Source organism: Peromyscus leucopus, chromosome 22 (genome assembly GCF_004664715.2).
Source record: "Peromyscus leucopus breed LL Stock chromosome 22, UCI_PerLeu_2.1, whole genome shotgun sequence".
NCBI lineage: Eukaryota > Metazoa > Chordata > Mammalia > Rodentia > Cricetidae > Peromyscus > Peromyscus leucopus.
Window position 1 is genome coordinate 19,071,369 of NC_051081.1, and position 16,356 is coordinate 19,087,724.

Sequence of the window (16,356 nt, forward strand, 5' to 3'; positions counted from 1 at the left end):
CAGCTGAGATCCATTCCGATGAGGACACAGAGGCTTCCAGTTTGAGGAAACAAGATCAGCTGAGGAACTGGCGAGGTGAGGTTAGCTGTGTCTCTGATCTTTCAGCATTTACCCCAATACCTGGCTCTGGGTTTGTTTTTGTTAATAAGACTTTCTAATAATTCATGCTACACATGCCTGTAATTCCAGTATTCAGAAGTTGGTGGCAGGAAAACTGACTGTGAAGCCAGCTTGGGTTGCATGCCAAAACCTGTCTTAAAAAAAGGGGGGGAGGGCTAGGGATGTAGCTCAGTGGTGGAGTTTTTGCCTAGCAGGTGTACAGTCCTGGGTTTGAGTCCAAGAAGAAGGAGAAGGAGAAGAGGAAGAAGTCCATAGTAAAGTATTTTTTAAGCTAAAAGAGGACTGTGATTTGACTTTTTATGACAAATTATAAGAGAGTTAAAAAAAATCCTGTTCAAAATAAATCACATATGTGTTGACTTATATCATTAATTACTAACTTAGATTCTAAGTCCCTGCCTCACTGGACTGCTGTGAGACATCGTTAAGGAAAAGTCAGCAGACTCTGAACTTGTTTCTAAGATTCTGTCAAGTGTACATGAAATTTCCCCTCAGAGACTTGTAGCCATAAGTTTTAAGAGACTTTAAGAAGACATCAAAATCCATAATGTATATTATGCACCTACCATGTAAACACACACACACACACACACACACACACACACACACAACTAGGTATATGCAACTATGTAGCTTTACCAATGTAGGGAAACTTCTGGAGCATTTACAGATGCTCTCTGACTTATCATAGAGTTATATCCCACCCCAAGTTGAATACCATAAGTGAAAAATAAGTGAAAAAATATTTGCTTTCCCTAAGCTTCCCAGCATCACAGCCACACGATATACTGAATATTGGCTCTTTCTTGTCATGAATGTGAGGCTGACCGGGAGCTCTGACTGCTGCCCCTGACTACCCCTGTGAGACAGGATCATCGGAGATAATGCTAGCCCAGGAGAAGATCAAAGTTCAAAATTCAAACTAGGTCTTCAACCAAATGTATATCACTTTCCTATCATCATAACGTTGAAAAATCTGAGGTTAGGGGCTATCAATATCCCCAAGTTTTAACCATCCACCCTGTTTTCTGGTGAAGGGTAGAACCAGAGGGAATTTTTCTTCCCTTCTTTCCTTCCTTCCTTCCTTCCTTCCTTCCTTCCTTCCTTCCTTCCTTCCTTCCTCCCTCCCTCCCTCCCTCCCTCCCTCCTTCCCTCCCTCCCTCCCTCCCTCTTCCTTCCTTCCTTCTTCTTCCTTCCTTCCTCTCCTTCCTCCCTCCCTCCCTCCTCCATCCCTTGCTGGCTTGCTTTTTCGTCAATTCTGCACCCTCTAAATTTCAAGCACATCTTCCTCCTCTATCTAGCAATGGATCCCAGGAACGGTCCCAATAACCCCCTAGAGTCCCACAGCTAGCTTTCAGGAGCTCCTGATCTGGTCCTTCCCCATGACAGCTGTTGTAGCTCAGGCCTTTTCCTGCAGAGACACATCTGTACCAGGGCCTCCTCCAAGTCCACTTCACCTACCAAGCATTTCTGCCCATGCAACTTTCCACACCCCAGATCCCGTCCCTCCCTCCCAGCCAAGCGGTCTTGCCAGCAACTTCCATGCACAAGGGTCTCCCTTCTACTGCAAGATGGCCATGACCTGATGATGTTCTGTCATCAGATCGGGGTAATCCTCATAGCACTCAGGGGGCCCAGAATGCAGAATACGTGTTAGTTACTTAACTAACATTCTAGTTACTTAACCCTGAGCCTTGGCTCTCTCCCACTGGTAAAGTAGGGATGCAGGTCCCTACATCACATGACTGATGTAAGGCATTGTCAAGGAAGCGGAAGTAGATTCTCTGAACCTGTTTCCAAAATTCAGTCACACGCACATGAAATAGCCCCTCAGGACGCATATGGTAGTGCTCAGCACTATCCATTTGTTGAGACAAGTATGTACTGAGGTCAGAAGGAGGAGCACCAAAGGTCACATTTTGAACTCCCACTAGGTGGCAGTGTTGTTTTCTTGCCATTATGCAAATAAAGGGGAAGGCCAGGGAGAGGGCAAACAAACATCTCTCTGAAACAGATGACACATTAACACCCCATAATAGTGGGATGGAGGTTAGCCTGGGGCATTGTACCAACAGGACAGCCACAGTGCTGAGGATGAAATCCTATGGAGATCTTTGGTCTCTCTGAAGTGGGTGGGGTTTGATTCTGAGCACCAAAGGAGGAGGGGAAAAGGACCACCAGATGGAAGTGGAGGTCCTGACTCAAAGAAGAAACAGCCAGAAGTGAGAACTCTCTAGAAGCCTGAACCATGGCTCAACTTCCCACATCTGAAAAGCAACCTTCTTATAACCACTGGACATGGAGCTCTTGGGAGGGACTCTTAAACACTGGGAACCTACTCTCTGCCAGGCACATCCTCTGGGGAGGTCACTCTCCCAAGAAACATGACAAGCTTGGTCAGGCTCAACCTCTCTAAAGCAATACTTTTTTCTCCATGTCCTACCCTCAAAAGCCTCTTCCCAGCTCCCCAATGCCTCAAGACCAAAGCTGCATTTCTTCCTACCTGCCATGGGCCTCAGAAAACACACCCCTCCTTCTCCCGTCCTGACCCGTCGTCCCCCAGTGTTGCCAGTGAAGAGGATGAAGCGTAAAGGCTACCCGAGTGACCATTTATATCCAAAGCCACCTTCCACATCTCTGCCCTATCCATACAGCGTAAATGAACACACCTGCTGCATGTCTCAGGGCCCAAGGGCTTGAACTCTGTCCCATGTCCAGCACCTTTAGTTCGATACCTGTGTTGGGTTGTTGTTACCATCTTTTCTTCCCAGATTCCCCACAGCTCTGGGAGGCAAGGGCAATGTTCAGCGGAACTTCTGTAGAACAAAGGGCACCATCATGGTGAGAGGCACGCAGAGCTCTGCTATGAGCCTGCGTGCCAGTCCTAAGTCTACATGAGCTTAATGGGGTTACTTGACATCCCTAGGACTCAGTTTCTCTATTTGAAAAACAAAGTCCTTACTGCAGGGAGTTGTTAGTGATTAGATATCACGCATGCAGGGCCCCAGGATGTGTCGGGCATGCAATGGGCACGCATTCTGGCCTCAGTTCTGCCACTCGTCAGATGGGTCCTTGTGCAAGTCACGTCATCTCTTGGGATTTGCTGGTTTTAGTGGCAACATGGAGGAAGAGTGAGGTGGGCAAAGGGGGGCTATCCAGAGTTTCTCTGAGACTTTGGAATCATACACTTCCCTGGAACATTCTTCAGACATTTCCTCCAGGGCTTACTTAGTCATAAGAGGAGAGAGATTGAGGTGCTGGTGACACCCCCATGACATCTGACCTCCTCATGGAGCTTTGTCCTAACGCTCCCATTCCTGCCTCTTCCATTTTTCAATGTAGTCGAGGACCTCTGTGTTGGTGGGCTCACAACCATGTACCTTGAAATACATACTCCGAATCTCAGCTCAATTACTAACTCTGTGTGGCAATCCCATTTCCCAGATAAGCAGGGTAAGGTTCCAAGAGCATTGACTCCTCGTTCAGGATCCATGGCTCTAGTAAAATAGGAAAGCAAGCCAAAGCCCTGTTCTCTTTTGACCACAGATCCTTCAGGAACTTCCATCTATGCCTCCGTATAGCTTAATATTAAACAGTTGATGCATACAAAGGGATATTTGTAAAACATATGTGAGTTATGAAGCGTAACAGGAAGAATTCCAAGGAGCTGGGCACCCAACCAAAACCCTAGAAGGCAGTGTTGAAGAACCCACCCTGCTTCTCTGGTGTTGTCCTTAGTCTGCCCTGCCCCGGGCAAGCAGTTCCCTGAATCTGCACTTACTCTCTCATGGATTTTCTCTTTTCGCTTTGGACTAGAGTAGAATATGCCCACAGAAAATGGTGCCTGTGTGGCCAGTACCATGATCAGCAAACAGAATACACATCCTTCAGAAGTTCCCAGTACCCATCCAGCCCATAGACCTTGAATTCTCCCCACTAAGACACACTGTCCTGAGGCCTCTTTGGTCCTATCTAACACAGGGAAAATTTTCACATGAATACAGAGGATATTCACATCAGAAGGAAAGTTAGAATGGAGAGGGAAGAGTTTTCTTGGAGAATTCCAGTTCAAAAGTGATGTATAACAAAAGACTGTGAAGTTGGCCTCCTCTGGAAGCTCCTCCCCAGCCCTCAATTCACAGATGGGCTTCTTTAAATAGAATCAGAATATGATGGGAGAAGAATTGAGAGGAGGATCAGGGGGCTGAATGTCATCATTGAAGCCTTGTGTGTGGCTTTGATTAAGTCATCTCAGTTAATATTTCTCACAGGCAGGTCTTGATTAACAGCAAAAAGTTGGCAAGCAGACCACCTACAGCAAATCTTGAGTTCAAGAATGAAGCCTTTGGAGAAGCTTATTTGGTGGTGTGAGTGAGAGTCTACGCAGTCTGTTTACCTGTTTGGGAAGTCACCCTAGGGAAGTCACACGCATAGGATTGGAAAATACTGTGCAGTTTGTCCAAGGAGAGAAGCAATGGACAGTCCCCCCCAGCTGTGAAGCCTACAAACCACAACAGTGACTAGGCAGTAAGATGTCATCAAGAAAGTGACAGTGACATTTTTATCTTGGGGGGAACCAACAGCTGTCCAGGGACCAGAGGCATGCTCAATAGGAGGAAATTCTTAACTGGTACTGCAAACTCAGCCAACGACCCATGGCTAGTCCACACAGCCTAGAAGAGAACCTACTATTGGTCACTTTCCTAAACCGGTAGAATTTCCAACTTCCTTCTTAATATTTATCCACATGCCCACAGATAAGTATGGCTCTCATTCCTTATCAAAGGAGCTTCTTTATGCAATAGGGACACAGGTTCAAATACAGAGGGTAAGTAACTATGGGGTGCCTAGCCCCAAATAATACATTAACAATGCAACCCCTACAAGCTAAGGCTCAGAGGACATGCAGGAGGCAGAAAGATTTTAAGAGCCAGGGGACCAGAACCTTTACCTGCTAGATAGCATCCTCTAGACATGATGGGTAGGCTGCACCCATGAAGGCTCAACAATATGGCTACCTAAGCAAGAGCTTCATGGTGACACCACCAGTTGATATGCCAGGGTGGAAGTGGAAATTTCACAAGGCTCCGCCCTTAAATGAAGATCAACAGGCAGGCAATAGCTGCTGAGGAGAGGAAGAATCACTTATGTCCATAGGCTGTCCCTGATAAGACATCCTATCCCAAGTGGTCAGCTCTAAACTCATCTACATACCAGCAACACCAAATGGGCTCAGTAGGTTATGTGTATGTATTCGAATGTGTTTGCATATATATACACACACACATATATAATTAACGAATAAATTACGAATTTGAGAGGTAATTTGGGGGTGAGGGGGATTAAGGAATAGAAAAGATGTAAATATAGTATTTGTGTATAAACTTTAAATGTTTTAATAAAAAGAAATCTTCCTCACCCCTTAATGTGCATGTTCCTGGTCACCCACTCTGTCCAGTGGGAAATGGCAGTTTCAGCCCTCCTAGGTCAACAAGCATGCTGAATTCATGAAGTACACACGCTGAAGAATAGAAGGCTTCAACAAAGCCTCACCCCTAACCTCAAGGAGAATGCCAGAGGAATGGTTCAAAAGGGATTAAGAATTTAAGTAGAGTTCCGGCAGATCGTCTTGTCTCAAGACCTTCTCTCAGGCCCCTGTTATATGTGGAATTCACTGTTTAATTAATCCTGGAAGGCTAAATTATAAATCTGTAAAACTCCATTGGTTAGTAAAATCCCAGCCCTGGGGAGGGGAAAGCGTTTTCAGCGTCTCTTCTTTTTAATGTGTACCAACTCCTCCCTACTGACTCAACTTGGCTTCCACGAGAAACCCAAGGTTGTGGAGGGAAGAGACTCTGGGTCCCTCAGCACCTGAGATGGGCAGGGATAGGACATATTCCTGAAGGGACACATGAGGCAGAAGGGCTAACTTTGTCCCTATGGAAATCTAGAGACCCCGAGTGTCTTTGGAACCCAGTGTTCTAAGGGGCATGCTTGATGGTCAGCACTGAGCCATCTACCCAGCAGTACCACAAAATGGACTCAGGAGGTTTATTCTGTGGGGTAATTTGCAGGTAAAGGGATAGGTTACAGGGTCCGGGAGAGGTGAAGTGCAGTCCAGCGGTGTTCTCTGGAGAACTCTGCTTGGTCTACATCCAGCATCCAGGATCCAGGAACCAAGACAGCAGCACATCCGGATCTCAGGCCTTAAGGGCTCCTGTCTCAAGCCCGCCTTGTAGGCGTGACAGTTACCAGAAGCCTCAATGGGGGCAGCACTTCCAGGTCAAAGTTCGAACAGTTACCCACTACATCTGTCTGCCAGCCCCGTCTATCCTTTCTCCTGCCTTGCTATTGGCCAGTTCTTTATTAGACCATCAGGTGTTTTAGACAGGCACAGTAACACAGCTTCACAGAGTTAAACAAATGCAACATAAACAAAAGTAACACACCTTAAAATAATATTCTACAACAGGCTCTGGAACTCAGTAGCGGGCAAGTGCACATACCCACCCACCCCACCCTACCCCCACCCCCCACCAACCCCCAGCGGCTAGTTAAACTCTGCCATTGCTTAAGCTGAAGCTTAGGCAATGACAGGGATGTGACTAAGAAGGAAAAGACCCTGTAGATGCTGTCATGGTCACCCAAACCTCCCAGGAAAGAAAGAACAGACCAGGGACAGCTCACCTGGTACTGTGGCAGAGGAACAGGGCTGAAAACTTGAGCTTGAACATCACCACCTGGATTCCACACAGCTGGCGCGGTGGCAGGGGACAAACACCTGAATTAGCAGCTCTTTTTATCCCCAGGGAGGTACAATTATTGGCTTTAAGAACAGATTTGAGATTAACCCAGCTCCGTCACTGGCTCCGCTGGGGCCATTGTTATGTCTCCTCCGAGGCTGCCTTTTCTCCAGGGAAGGAGAAGGGACAGACTAAGTGTCATACCCAATACATGACAGTCCTCCTGCTCTCCACATCCATGTCAGCCTTTGATTTTACTTGAAAGATAGGACTGAAACCCTGGGGCTTGCGTTCTGACCTCCTCTTGGACATAGGTGATTTCATTCATTTATTGATAATGTTTGAAATGTCTGCTATGTGCCAGATCCTTTCTGTATAGGCTACCCTGGAGGGCAAGGACGAGAGTGGTCACTGTCCTTGGAGAGCCTACATGCCAGCCATAAATAAACAAATTACAAGATATCTTAGAAGGTCCTCAATGTTCCTAACACTGTAATCATTTAACACAGTTCCTCATGTCGTGGTGATCCCCTAACCATAAAATAATTTCTGTTGCAACTTCATAACTTTAATTTCCATACTGTTATGAATCATAATGTAAATGTTTTTGAAGACAGAGGGTTGCCAAAGGGGTCATGACCCACAGGTTGAGAACTGCAGTTTTTAGACTGTGATAAGCACAGGATGGGAGAAGAACACTGTGGTTTTTAGGAGAGTTTTCAGGGTGTGGCTCACGGTGGGGACAGTGGCACAAAGCCTGGAAGGGAGGAGTCAGATTAGGAGGGACCCTGCGAGAGAGGAGGAGCTACTGTAAAATCAGGAACCTGCCTAGAACAAGAATTCAGTAGAACAGTTTTGGAAGACAAAACTACAAGATGAAACTGTAGGGTTGGGGAATGGTAGCTCCCAGCCCTAGGCCCGGCTTTAGAAGCTGTTGTAAAGGTTCTGTTTTGTTACTCTCAATGAAGGCACACCATAGGAGCCCAAGCTGATAAATAATGTAACCTAAGATCATGGCAGCTGGGGCCACAGGGAGAGGTCACAGGGAGAAGCAGAGACCGATTAGGAGGCCACAGCATTATTCATGAAGGTGACAGAACTAGGCTAAAGTCATGGAAATAGGGAGAAGGGTTCAGACTCTGGATTCAAATCTTCCTTTCATGTTCTGCATCCCAAACGGGAATCATTTCAGTATTCCCTTTCCACCGTCCAAGGAGATGTGGAAACAGCAATGACATAGAGATGTCTGGGGTAGTCACTTCTGTTTCAAATGCAGGCAGAAGCCAAGCACAGACACGAACACACACCTGTAACTCCAGCAGGAAGGAGGAGGAGGAGGAGGCAGGAAGATCTGGCATTCCCAGCCAGCCTTAGCTCCGTAGTCTCATAAAGTCAGCATAGGCTACATGAGACCCTGTCTCAAAAACAAAACTAAACAGAGAAACATACACACAACACTCACACACACTCGGGTTGATATATGAAAAAACTGGCTCTTAAGGGAATTTCAATAGCCTCAAATGCTGTGAACATCTGCACAGAATCCATGTCTACACATCTGTCCCATGCGGGGACACACACACACACACACACAGGCAGAGACAGAGAGAGAGAGACAGACAGACATCACACACCCACAGAGCCACCTCTGTAGCAAGACACACCCCCAGCAGCCTGATTAGCATACTTCTTTACCACACAACCACGAGTGACTTAAGCCTTTGTTCCTCGTGTATGAATAGGGGTTATAAATTCCAATTATGAGAATCAAAGGACAGCCATATGAAGGAACAGTGGGTAAAGTGACTGCCCCATAGGACAGTTTGAAAACATCATTTGCTCTCCAGTGCTGAGCTCCTGGAACTCGCTGCCACCAGACCATGCAGACTTCAGAGGGATCCACTTGTGGATAACCGTGAAGTGTCCCCATTCCCATTGTTGCTTTTACTATCCTGTTTACTGTTAGGAAAAACAACTTCCCTTACCACACCCTGCCGGGACCATGTCACTGTGCTTCCTCTGGTCAACGTGATACCCTGGACTTGGAGACAGCTTCAGGAATGGGAGGAGCTGGGCCGGGGCCCAGAGGCCCATGGGAAAGGGTGTGCTGGCTCCAGGGGCTGTGCAACCTGGGAGAAGCCTTCTGGGAGGGAGTCAGAGTCAGGGTGACCAGGAATCCTGGCTGGATTCATTGATCGGGAGGCAGAGCTGGAGGTCAGATGGTTCCAGAAGCCCAGGCCTGACTGTCTCCCTGGGCCTGGGACTGGAAACATGACCTTGGCTAAATGCCATTCCTCATACCGCCTGCTCTGTAAGGTCACCCAGAGGGCCATGCCTGACTTCTAACACTCAGCTTTCCCCGGATCAGAGAGAGCCACGTGAGTGGAAGAGAGAAGGGGTGCTTTGGCATAAGAGATAAAGCGCAGGAGAGAGGGGAAGAGAGCGGATGACAGAAAAGTTAGGAACGCAATCACCGAGGCCATGCCAAAGCTCGCCTTCACCCTCCCCCGCTTCTCCCATGCGATTCTGCACTGTCTTGTGTTCAAAACCTAACGTATATTTACGAAACGCCTCCGAAGGGGAAGTTTAGAAGCTATGTAGCCATGATAATGCCACCCTCATCATGGCCAGGACAACTCCAATTCATCCAATCCATGAGGCTTTGAAGCACAGGAGCCAACCAAGGAAAGGGAACTCACTGAAATACATCCCAGGCAAGGACCCTACCCTACCCTCTGGGCTGCCCAGGCAGACAAAATGCTGTTACTTCTAGCCCTGGGTCTTTCTAAGAGGGCTCCATCCTCGAAAGCAGTACAGACAGGTCCCCTGGATGAGCAGCACCAGCAATCCGCCAGTTGTCTTGGGTACCATCAACAATGTAAGGAGAGTGCCCGAACAGCAGAGCCGGCAGGCTGCTTGCTGTAGGGCACACGGGAGTGAAATCACTTAGGTCTTCTCCCCAGCATTTCCGAAACATCGCCATCCCCAGCACCAAAGCCCACTTGGGACTAGTCCTTCTCCAGACTTTCTACAAGGACTGTATCAAGGAGCACCCAAGCTGTCGATTCATTTAAGTCCTGCTCTTCCAGGTGAGAAGAGGGTAGAGGCATGGGGGTGTGACAGCTAGTTTTTGTCAATGTGACACAAACCTCAACATTCCTGGGAAGGGGGGGAATCTCAATAGAGGAACTGCCGCGTCAGATTGGCCTGTGAGTATGCCCGTGAGACATCCTCTTGATGGCTAATTAATGCAGGAGGGCCCATCCTCCTAGGCGGTGCCATCCCTAGGCAGGTAGTTCTGAGCTGTCTAAGAAAGGTAGCTGAGCAAGCCAGAGGAAGTCAGTCAGTAAGCAGCATTCCTCCGCGAACTCGGCCTCATTCCCTGCCTCCAGAGTTCTTGTCATGGCTTCCCTTGATGACGGACTAGAAGCCACAAGCCAAATAAACCTTTTTCTCTCCCAGATTTCTTTTGCTCCGTGTTTGATCGCAGCAGAGGGGCAAAGTAGGACAGAGCAGCTGGCTTCCGGGGGGGGGGGGGGGCAACAGAGCATGCTCCATTTGCTACAAGGCTTTTGCAATGAGGGAGCTCAGGCTGTGGTCCATTCCTGGCGCTTCATGACTGCCCGTGCCGGATGTTCATCTACAAAGGGAGACAGTTTTTTCTCCTCAGCTCCTGGAAGGACCAGGGACATCAAGGCCTGCTTGGGAGAGGCTGAGCAGAAGGTCAAGCTTAGTGGGCAGTGATTCTTTGCTACCTTGACTCCATCGTCACCCAAAGTCACATGACTGCCCGAGAGGAACAAGCATGGAGGATATCTCAATTCCCACTCTCACAAAGCTTCACCCTTAGCAACCGGGCAGTCCTTCTCCTGGGGGCAGCGACACAGACTCCAGCTGACCCCAGCTATCAGAGAGCATAGTTGGAGGGGGGTAGGTCCTGGGGGCCAGGGCAGATCTTCTTGGGATCATGGCCTTCAAAAGTTTACTTGAGAGATCTTCTGGGGCTGCGCAGCCTCCTGTGGCCTGCACAAGGAAGCCTGCACACGGAGAGCGTGGATCTAAAGCACAGCTAGGCTGCAAAGCTCTGACCTTCCAGGGAAGAACACTGCACCTAGCCCAGAAAGCCTTTTCCGGTTTTCGGCTGGGATACTGCCACAGCCGCCAGCTGTTAGCACTCCATGCAGATGTGCCGGACTCGGAACACCTAACAAGGAAGCGCTCATTCCAGGCCTTGGAGCAACTACGCTCACTGTAATTCTCCACTTCAAGGTGGGGTGGGGGAGAGTTGGGGGGACACGGCGAGTCAGGGGTCGAGACAATGGTCTCCTTCAGCTCCATCTTTTTTCTCCAGACTGCTGCCCCCCAAAGCCCCACCACGGCCTTCTCCACCCAAAGCCCATTCTGGGGAAGCCACAGATTGGTCCTACGGAACGTGAGTACGTGACAGATGCTCAGCTCATGTGCCAATAAGAGAACTGTCTGCTGCCACTTAACTGTTCCAAGCACCGTCATCAGATGGTGGCTGCAGACTTGCTGGGGAGAGCCTGCATCAAGCAGAAAGCCCAGAAGAAGATCAACCTACTAGGAGGCAATTTGAGAAAGGCAAGGATGGAGTAATAAAATCTGCATTTGGTAGGAAATGCGTTCCTGCCTTTCTTGCTCATGGTGACTCTTGGACATCCCTCTACAATTTCCACCCCAGTTCCACTACTTCTTTCTTTCTTCCCTAATACTTCCTGCCTCCTCCCCCACCACCCCCGCCACCTTTGGTATTTCTAGTGTGTTTTCTGGCTTTGCAGAGAAGAAACACTGAATTAGGTACCAGGTCTCTGGATGCTAGCCTGATTCTGCCACCCAGTAACTGCTTCTCCTGGCTTAAACAAGCCACGCAGCCTCTCCTGTGCTCAGTTGGCCCTGTCGTCGAATGGGGACAATCATATCCCCAACAACTCTTGAGAGAATAAAATCCTGAGGGGTGCCTGCCCTTCCTTCACCCCACCCCACTGGCCTACGGTGTGCATTCAGAATTGGGGATGACAGTTTGAGCCTCAGGGCAGTGACCAAGCAAGTCACCCAGGAAGCTGGGGCAGCTACACACATGGCAGTTCCATCTTCAATGCCCCAAGCAGGCTGTGCAGGTCTTGGGACCTTAGGGAAATCTGTCCAGCTAGGGAGTCTGGAGAGGACGAGCGAGGCACAGGCTATCAGCCAGTGGTGGCAGGTACTCCGTCCTCACACCACACACACACACACACACACACACACACACACACACACACACACACACACAGAGTATGTCATAGCATCACTCATCCTCCCTTGTGTCTTAGGCAAGTGAGAAACCGGAACAAAAGTTCTAAGAAAAGACACAGGAGAAGGAAGGGCAAGACGGCCGGGATTCAGTCCCCATCACAATGAACGGCTCTCAGAAGGCGGCTCTCCGGGCAGCAGAGCGGAGCATGTGCTGTGTGTTGTGCTAGCGTCTCCCAGACACGTGCATGGGACCATGGAGAGAGAGAGAGGTCAACCTGTGGCCAACAGGTTCCCTGTCCCCACCCACTGGGGAGGGAAATGGCAGTGCCAAGTCAGAGGAACCTCTCATTAGCTGTCTGAGAGGCTCTTCCCCAGCAGACAGCCAGCAGCCTCTGCCAGAACAAGGATGTACCTAAAGCCGGCCCCTCGCAGCCCAAGTAAACACATCCTGCCCGCTCCTTCCCGCTGCCCTGCCTTCCTCCGGAGTCCTTCCTTTTGTTTTCCTGCAGTTTCCAAACCACCTCTGTCATCACCATCTGAGCCAACACAGGAAAGGAAGACAGCTTGGCAGGGGAAGTGTGAACTCATCAGCCCCCCGCCCCAGGTTCACCGTTCACTGGGGATACCCCAAACACACACCCGGCATCATTGCTCAACCTAGAGGTCACCCGATCCGAGCACCCCAGAGATAAACGGACACTTGGGAGGGACATTTCAAGCCAGTTCCCAATGCGATCACCCTAGCCAGCTTAAACAATGGCCAAACTTAAATATTTTCCACTCACATTAATCAGCTCAATGATTCCTTAATGACTTCCTAAGAAATGTGTAAAAAGAAAGCCTGGGTTTGTTTTGATTCAGCTGGTCTTTTCCACCCTTGGTTAAGGACCTCATTGTCCCCAAGTGGCAGCAGCAGCCTGGAGTTTTAGGAAGGAGGAAGTAATACACTGTGGATGGGGTTGGTGGCTTGCAGGTCAAGAGCACTGGTGGCCCTGTCTCAATTTCATCATCCACCTAAGATGGAGAGATAACCTTAATTGCTGCCTGCCTAAATCACAGGGTGTTGGTGTGGTTTTGGGGGTTGGCACCGCCCTGTGCCCTGCCTGGTCCTCCTTGGAAGGTATAAAACTCCAGTGATCTTCATGCAGCTGGGAAAACAGGGGTCTCTCCCAAGCCCCAGCAACACAATAAAAGGAACAGCAGGCATCTGAATTCTCCGAACCGAGCCCCACACTATAATCTTACTTGAGTGTGAAAAGGCAGGCAAAATCTGTCCTTCTGAAACAAAATAGCAACATCACACCCCTAAAATAGAAAAAGCCACATCCAATGCTGCGTTTCAGACACAGGAAGCCTGGCTCCCACTTGCCCCCCCCACGAATCCGGATAGTCATTCTCGGCTGTCCCTCCCTGCTGCGCCTGAGGTCAGGGAAGAGGGGCACCTCCATGAAACTCCATGAAGGAGAGGGGAACAGAACATGACTCAGCTGCAGTCCTGGAGAGAGGATTGGGGTGCACGCTGCTCTGATTGGGGTGCCCACTCCTCCAGAAACTCCTAAGCGAAGAGACATATACAAGGCAGGAGGGCTTTCACCTGTGCGCACAGTGTTAGGAGGAGCTTCTCAGCCCTTATGGCGTGCACGTCACCTGGGCGTCCAAGAGAACAGACATGAGTGATTGACAACCCGAGTCGAGGGTCTCAGGTTGGAGTGATCTGTTCTCGAAAGTCCCCCATCCCCACCCCGGGGCCTCACAACACCACCGCTCTCTTAACCACAGAGCTGGAACTGGAGACCAGCGTGCACTTAGCAAGTTCTAAAAATGGCCAAGTTAATCGGCATCTGGGCCTGGCCCCTGCACTGTAACCCTAAGACGCAAAGCCCAGCAAACTACACATGCGCATCAGACAAATCTCAGGCTGAAGACAAACTAGCAAAGCCCATGGCTAGGGTCTGAATCGGAAATGGCCCTCAGAGGGATGGGGTCATTGGGAGATGGTGAAATCTTTGGGCTGGGGAGCCTCGTGTGAAGTATTTTGGTCACTGAAAGTGTACCTCTGAAGTAGACTGTGTGACCCAGCGCCTTCTTCATCCTCTCTTGCTTCCAGGCCATGAGATAAGCAGTTTGCTCTGCTGCACACTCTCACCCTTGCTATCCAGCACCTACACACCAGAGACCCAGAGGCAATGGGAGATCGGCCTCATCATCGACGGGAACCCCCAAACCACCTGCCAAAACAAACCTTTCTTTCCGAGGTTAATTATCTTGAGCAATTCATTATAGTGCCAGCAAGCTGATAAACACACATTTTAAAAAGAAAATAACCACATCATGGGTCAAACAAACATAATGTCAGTGAGGGGTAAACTGCTGGATTGAAAGAGATTTTGCTGAACACCAGTCAGACGTGGAGTCATCCCTCACAGACTACTCACCAGCAACTGTTCATGGGTACAGACATGCACAACCAGTCATGCGCATAGACACACACACACACACACACACACACACACACACACACACACTCACACTCACACACACGAGTCTGCATATGGGTGGGTGTGTGCACATTATAGATCTAAGCACAGGCACACATGCTCACACACACTCCCCTCCCAACTCTGCCACAGGGCGAGACAGTCTGGCTGTGAAGCCTTAACAGCTAACAGAAAAGGCAGAGAGACACAACAGGGACAGGAAAGTTCCCAGGGGAAGAAGGAGAAGGGACTCCCTGGGGTGAGTTGGGCTTAGGGCAGAGATGGGCAAAAATAAAAAGACCTTCCGCAGTGATTGAAGGAAGTCAGTGTAAGCAGTGGCTGGGCCCTGCTGGCTCCCATACAGACAAAATGCAGCCAGCCTCCAGCTGGGTAAAAATGGGCTAATCTGATTAGAGATTTTTAGATTTGGATTCACTGCCCAGTTCACTAATACATGGGACAAAAAAAAAAAAAAAAAAAAAAAAAAAAAAAAAAAAAAAAAAAAAAAAAAAAAAAAAAAAAAACCTTAAATCTTGTCCTCACAGCTCCCTTGCCAAAGTGGCCCAGAATCTCCCAAGCACTAAAATGAGGTTCTGATGAGAGGAATGTGTCCATGGAAGACTGATCAGATGATCAATAAATACCTGGAACTAAGTTCCACCTGGAGACATGGAAATAGAAGGAAGTCTGGTCCATTCTGGACACAAGTTTGTGAAACAGCAAGGGATAACCAGGAGTGAAGTTCATATTAAGCTGCTTGGTCAATACTGTGATTGGTGTAGATATTTAGAAAAGGGATTGATTACTTGAGGTAGAGATAGGATGTCCTTCATCTGGCATACGAAGGAAACAAGACTTGGATGAACACAAAGAAAAGCATCACGTAATTGCTCAACGCCTATTCTCTTATCCATCTGTTTGGCCCATTATCCAGATGGGGCTCTGGGTGAGGAAAAAAAAAAAAAAGAACTATTTCATGTCACTTCCCAGGCTGACACCCCCTGCTAATTTTCTTATCCTCTTTACCCCCTAGCCAACTATCAGTTACTTAGGCTTCTGTGAAAGAAAAGAGAGAGGGAGGAAAGGAGAGAGAGAGACAGAGAGAGAGAGAGAGAGAGAGAGAGAGAGAGAGAGAGAGAGAGAGAGAGAGAGACTGACTCGTATTTCTGAACTGATTTGGATAGTACCATGAAAGCCCTACTCATGAAATGTGATAGGTTCTCCGCTGACCCTTCCCAAACCATCCCCCATGGGACACACAGAGACCGTGTCATTTGGAGTCAGTCAGATGTCACCGGAGAGAATTAGAGTCAGACCAGGCTGGGACGACACAGGAAGAAAGCATTCCCGAAGTGCAGAGTGAGGGATGCAGCAGCTTGCCGAGGAGGCTCTTTTGTTGTGTTCACTTCCTTCCACTACCAGAATTGTCAAAGTGACTGTGAGGTCACGTCCACCCACTGGGAAACATCTGGCTGAGGAAGGTGTGGAAAGCTGGGCCTCCTCCAAGTTCCTTCTCCGTGATCTTGGGCATCTGGGTTTGGGTAACTGTCCACAAAGCCTGGCCAACAATTTCGCCGCTTACCAGGGCACCGGCAGTACCGCCAACAAAGAGTTCCTCTCCAGAACCTTCCTGGGACCCAGCTCTTGCAGTGTTAACTTCTCTGCTTGGAATCAGGCTCTTTGGATCTATGCTTGCCACAGAAGTTCCCTATGGCACAATGCACTAATTCATCATGAGCTGGTGACACTTCATACTATGATGT

At 48.9% G+C, this 16,356-nt stretch overlaps 1 protein-coding gene across 2 annotated transcripts in view; it reads right to left on the reverse strand.

Moving 5' to 3' along the window:
• The window catches only part of Prkce (protein kinase C epsilon), a 500,560-nt gene that overhangs the window by 373,645 nt on the left and 110,559 nt on the right, over positions 1 to 16,356 (reverse strand). The gene's annotated exons all lie outside the window — the stretch shown is intronic.